This window comes from Aegilops tauschii, chromosome 2 (assembly GCF_002575655.3).
Source record: "Aegilops tauschii subsp. strangulata cultivar AL8/78 chromosome 2, Aet v6.0, whole genome shotgun sequence".
Lineage (NCBI taxonomy): Eukaryota > Viridiplantae > Streptophyta > Magnoliopsida > Poales > Poaceae > Aegilops > Aegilops tauschii.
The window spans coordinates 573,122,463-573,128,647 of NC_053036.3; positions in this window are offsets into that span (position 1 = coordinate 573,122,463).

Here is a 6,185-nt window from a genome sequence, read left to right on the forward strand (position 1 = left end):
AACAAACCCTGGGCGGCGCGACGCTTTTGCCCGCCGCCCCGAGCAGGCGGTGCAGCGGAGGAACCCGCGCCGCGTCCAGATGTCGGCCGGCGGCGCGGGACGACTTCGGCCTCATCATCGTCCGACCAGTCATCGAAGGTGACTCCATGCCCGGAGCCGCCTGCTTTGCCGTCGGCTTGGCCACCACCTGGCTCGGTGTTGTCATCCATAGCGGCCGCCCCCAAGTCGGGGTCCTCCAGGTCGTGCTGCGTCCGGTCGGGGACGAATCGGTGCTCCGCATCCGACCCGCTGGCAGGCCGAAGAAGAGGACTCTGTCGAAGAGAAGCCGACTAGTCAGAGTCGGCCAAAGGAACTCGGCGACAAAGCTAAGAGAAAAATAAGAGACGAGGAGAACATACAGTGGGCGGTGGATTGGCTCGGCTATATGGCTCCTTGCCGAACTGCCACTCTTCGGAGAGTTTGCAGTTCGCGAGGTAGTTCACCATATAGGCAACCTCCGCGTGCGGCATGTCCTTGGTGCACATCCGGCTCGGATCGAACTGGCCGCTCATCTGACAGATCAGATGAGGGCGGCTCTGGTGCGGAAGTACCCGGCGCGTGACGAAGGCGGCCAGCAGGTCGGGCCCCGTCAAGCCCTCCGACTGGGTCATCGCTCGCACTCGGGCGACGGCTGCGGATTCAGCCGGCGTCAGAGTCACGGCCCGGTAGGACCACTGGGGCCGCCTGCCCTCCGGTGGGCCGGCTACGTAAGCCGGCAGGTTTACGTAGTCGCCCTGCGGGGCGATGCTCCTGACGTAGAAATACGACTTTTGCCATAGCTTCACCGACTGGATCAGCGTGATGATGGGGAAGGGGTTGTCGGCAGCCACCCTCCGCCCCGCGATGAAGGCGCCAGTCTGAGCCGGCACGCCCCGCGAGCGCGTGCCCAGCTTGGACTGGAAGAACTCCCCCCAGAGCTCGAGGATGGGGAGGACGCCGAGGTTTTCTTCGCACAGGGTCACGAAGGCAGACAGCAGCACCACCGCGTTTGGGGTGAGGTGGTGCGGCTGGAGCTGGTAGAACTCGAGCCAAGAGCGGAAGAAGGCGCTCACGGGCAGGCCGATTCCGCGCAAGAAATGCGAGCAGAAGACCACCCGCTCGCCCTCCCGCGGCTCCGGCGTAAGCTCCTTCGCCGGCGCGAGACGGACCTCCACCTTGTCCGCGCTGGGCAGCCGCCGCGTCTTGCGGAGGAATTCGACGTGATCCTCGTGGACGTTGGAGCCGTCCCAATCCCCGCCATATTGTTCCGTGGCGGGAGGCATGGTGAAAACGAGCGCGGCGGCGGAGGAACGATCAGTGGAAGAGCGCGGCGGCGAGGCGCTGTTGCAAGAAACGGCAAGAGGAAGAAGATGGTGGAAGGGGGAGGAGCGTGCGAGAGCCTGCCGCTCTCCCTCTCCCCCTACTTATAGCTTCGCGAGGTGAAGCCGGGGAGGCCGGACGTGGGGTGAGACGTGGGATCAACTGCACCCACTCCCCCACGCCTCGCGATTACTACGCCCTAAAGGCGTGCCGAAACTGCCGCAAGGAGACGTGCGGGCAGTTTCGGGCTGTAGAGAATCCGCGCCTGGGCCCGGGCGTGGACGTGGCGGGCCCCCGCCCTGCGGCGATGTCCCGTCGCGCGTGTGGGCTGGCAGGCTTTTTGGCCGAGAGAGGCCACGTGGTTTGCAGACGGCAAGTGGCCGGCCCGTGGCCCGGTGCGCGCACTGGCGAGCCCCCGCCCTCCGGCTCCGGAATTTTTGACCAAGGCGGCGCGTCTAACCAAAGCCGGCTCGCAGCTGCCGACTTGTCAAGATAGGAAGCTGATCGAGCTTCTCAACTCCTACCCAACCTCGAAGCTCAATCAGCTTCGGGGACTACTGTCGGAGTAAATGGCCACGGGTAGCCTAAACCGACTGCCCCTGGCTCTTCCAAAAAATTATCAGGCCTTTGGGCCTTCAAGTACTCCAAGCATTGGACCACCTTCCCTGGCCGGCTACCTCTGAAGCCAACTCACGGAAGGCAACCCAGCCTCAGCAACCTCCCCCTAGGATAACCACGGGGTGGCCGACTCCAGGAAGCCGGCCGTAAAGGATGCCGACTTCTCAGAAGCCGGCCTCGAAGAGCGCCGACTCCAAGAAGCCGGCCAAGACCGCAACCACCAAAGCTACGCCACATAACAGTGACAAGACGGGGTGTGGCCACAGTGCGGCCCACTATCCCCGAAGCCCGAGGCAGGCATGGCCACAGGACGCCGTACGGGACAGCCATCTCCCGTCCGGCTCGGCACTGTAGCCATGCTAGCCTCAACGTCACCCACGGCAGACGCCAGTACGGCCCACGGGCGGCGGGCCCCTTCAGCCAGAGAGAGGCGCGAAGGCGGCCCAGCCTCCCCCAGTCGGCCAAGGGTGCAGCCGGCCCCCAGGAGCCGGCTACCCCCTCCCTCGAAGCATGTGCCACATTAAGGAGACAAGACGAGGTAAGGCTACAGTGAGAGCCCTCGAGGCGGCCCACTGTAGCCACGCTTACCTCAACGAAGCCCTCGTCATCAGGGGCGAGGCTACAGCAAGCAGCCGCCGACAAGATCCTAGGCGGTGGGGCCGGCCTGTCGACCAAGAGACCGGCAGCCGGCGGGACCCACCAGTCGGCGGGCCCCAACAGCCGGCGGAGAAGCCGGCGAGCATAGACACTGACGGCTGGGACCAGTGCCCAGCCGGATTACAATTGTACCCCCGGGGGGTAGGCCTATATAAACCCCCCGGGGCGCGCATGCAAAGGGTTGGCTTCTAAGCATAGCACACACACCATAGAGAGAGAGAAGCAAGAGCTAGCCTTGTTCTTCTTCTCCCTTGAACCCAACAGCTCTAGGAGCTATTGTAGCTACTTTTCCTGATCTAGTGATCATGCGGAGACCCCGCAGAGCAGGACTAGGGGTGTTATCTCCTCGGAGAGCCCCAAACCTGGGTAAGATCCGCCGGCGTGCATGTCTTCGCCTCATCCCGTTTCCAGGCACCGGCGACGTCTTATTGGCACCCACAATGATAAGCCACCCATTGGATATGTTGCACCTACCACCCGACAGGTTGCACTGCAGGCTACGCGTTACTGAACCCGAGTGATCGATCGATCTGGCTGTTAACTGAACCCGATCGAGCGATTCCTTCGCTATTGCTGCTAACTGAAGCCGATCGATGCTGCCTCTGGATGAATAGTGAGCGTTGTTGTTGGGGGGTTGGCTTTTGGATGAACAGTTCCCGGTGGGGGGTTGGATGAATAGGACCCCGTGGTAGTAGAGGCCGTTGCCGCTGGATGAGTAGGACCTCGATCGAGCTGGTTGGGGTGGATGAACAGGACCACGTGGAGGGGTGGATGAACAGGACCCCGTGGAGGGCTGGTTGAACAGTAGCCGGTGGAAGGCTAGATGAACAGTAGGCCGTGGAGGGGTGGTTGAATAGGACCCCGTGGAGAGGGCTGGTTCAACAGTAGCCGGTGGAGGAGTGGTCGAGGCTTGATGAACAGGAGCCCGAGGATGAACAATCGCAAGTGGAGGCTGGAGGAGGTCGACAATGGATGAACAGTAGCCCGTGGAGGTAGTCGACGGTGGAGATGAACAGTATCCCATGGAGTCCCATTTTGCGGTATGCCACACCCCTCCCGATGAACAGGACCCCCGTTTCGACCGTAGTGCTCCAACACAAGTCCGTTTCCTCTGTTTTGCGGTACGCCACACCCCTCCCGATTAACAGGACCCCGTTTCGATCGTAGGAGGTCCAAGAGAAGTCCGTTTTCTCCGTTTTGCGTTACGCCAGACCCCTCTCGATGAACAGGATCCCGTTTCGACCGTGGCCAGTCGAACACAAGGCCGTTTGCTCCGTTATGCGGTAAGCCAGGCCTAGTCTCGATCGGTTGTTCCGTCCAAGCCGGTTGGCTCCCGATGAACACGACGTATTCCGTTGCCTCTCGATGAACACGACGCATTCCGCTGCCTCCCCATGAACACGACGCAGGTTCTCCGTTCTGACCCAGCCATGTACTCAAGCCCTGGCCATACGTATGCGTGAGTGTGCGTTCGACACCCCGCCCGTATGTGCGTACATGGCCGTATCTACTTTCTTGCACCCTGGCTGTACGTACGTGTACATGCTACGTGCGCGCCACTACTACGACACGTGCCCTTCCTTACTCAGCTCATTGCTGCAGCCTGCAGACAGACCGATCGACCAGTATGTACGTACACGTTCGCGACCAGAATGACAACGCTACGTACACTTCGACCAGGTGGGTCCCGACTGTCAGGCACTTCCTTGCGCGCGAAGATGTAGCTGGTGGGTCCCAGCAGTCAGGGAGGAAACTTTTTTTGCGAAATACGGTGGCCCGTTCGGTGGGTCCCTGCTGTCAGGTGGAGGAATAATTATTTTGCGTGTAATAAGGAGGCACTTCCTTGCTGCGGGCGTGGACCCAGCTGTCAGCCTCTCCACGTATAGTACTCTTTCGATGGAAGTCGTTCCTTGACCACATTGACCACGCCGCGCCGAGAGCACCAAGGCGGTGGACTACGGTGAGGCCTAGGAAGGGGACGACGCGGAACCGGGGAAGACGCGGCAGTGGATGCCCACACGGAGAGGAGTACGAGGGTTCACTGGTTCGACTTTGGTGTGAGGCTGCCGTCGCCGCAGAATAACAGGGGGTGTGGGTGAGTAGAGCGATGGCCTGGCTAGCGGTGGGAGTAGTAGGGGGCGGTGAGGCCTCCACGGCATCACAGCTGGCCACGGGAGGCAGGAGCTCGTGGCACAACCGGCGCTGGTTTGGGCGGCTGGAGCAAGAAGACCAGAGGTTGAAGAAGCACTACGGCCGTTGGATGGACATCGTATGGTGGCTGGAGCTAGAATCGTTCATATTGACTAAGTTGACAAAGCCGTTGTAACACCCCACATGTAACTTGCCATATTTGTAACTCCGACTCTTGCCATTTTTGGCCATGTGTTATGATATTCCCTCAGTTGTCGGGTTTTGTTTTTAGTTTTGCATTTTGTTCTTGTCATGCATCTCTTATCATGTCATCATGTGCATTGCATTTGCATACGTGCTCGTCTCATGCATCCGAGCATTTTCCCCGTTGTCCGTTTTGCAATCCGGCGCTCCTATCTCCTCCGGCGCATCCCTCTTGTTTTCTTTCGTGAGCGGGTTTCATACTTTCTCGGAATGGACCGAGGCTTGTCATGTGGCCCTAGTATACCACCCGGAGACCACCGGTCAAGTTTCGTTCCATTTCGAGGTCGTTTGGTACTCCAACGGTTAACCGGGCACCCGCAAAGTCCATTTGTGTGTTGCAGCAAAAAAACCCCTAAAAACCAGCCCAAAACCCACCAAACTCTCTTCCATGCTGTAGGTCGTTCGATCACGATCGTGTGGGCGAAAACCGCACCTCATTTGGACTCTCCTAGCTCCCTCTAGCTATATAAGAGCATCCCCTCCCGAAAACGAAACACAGTCCAAACCCTAACCCTCGTCCCTCTCAGCCGCCGGACACGTCCGGGCGGAGCCGGACGCGTCCACCGCCGCCCACCGTCCAATCGGGCGCCGCCACGTCAGCGTCTTCGGCCTCCCACCGCCGCCGGCCCGGCGAGCCCGAGGAGGGCCCGCGAGCCCAGCCGCTGCCGCTCCTCCCGGCCCGCGCGCCCGCCGCCGCCTGCCACCCGCCCCGCCGCGGCCGCCTGCCGTCCTGTCTCCGCCGCCGCCCGGCCTGGACCTCGCCGCCGGCCATCGCCGTCGCCCTCCCCGAGGCCGCTGCCTCCTCCTCGCCTCTCCCTCCGCCGCACCGCCGGCGTCCCCGCGCCTCCTCCTCCGGCCGGCGAGCCGAGCCCGAGCTCTCTCCTCGATCGGACCTGGTAACTGGCGCGTTGACTTTTCCCCTCGACCCCTCTAAATTTTCCCCAAGTCTGTGATTTTTCTCAATATGTACCCCTATTCATCAGTGCATAAATCGTTGCATGTAGCTCCGTTTCACGTGTGTAATATGTCAAATTGTTCGTCTCGTGATGCTCTACATTTTGTTCAATTGCACCATGTTCATTAGAGGTCATCTTGATGCCCAAATCTCTGTTGCAAGAGGGCTAGTTGCTGTTATCTGCTGGTTCTTAACAGAACTTGGAGATTTGTCTTTTTTGTAT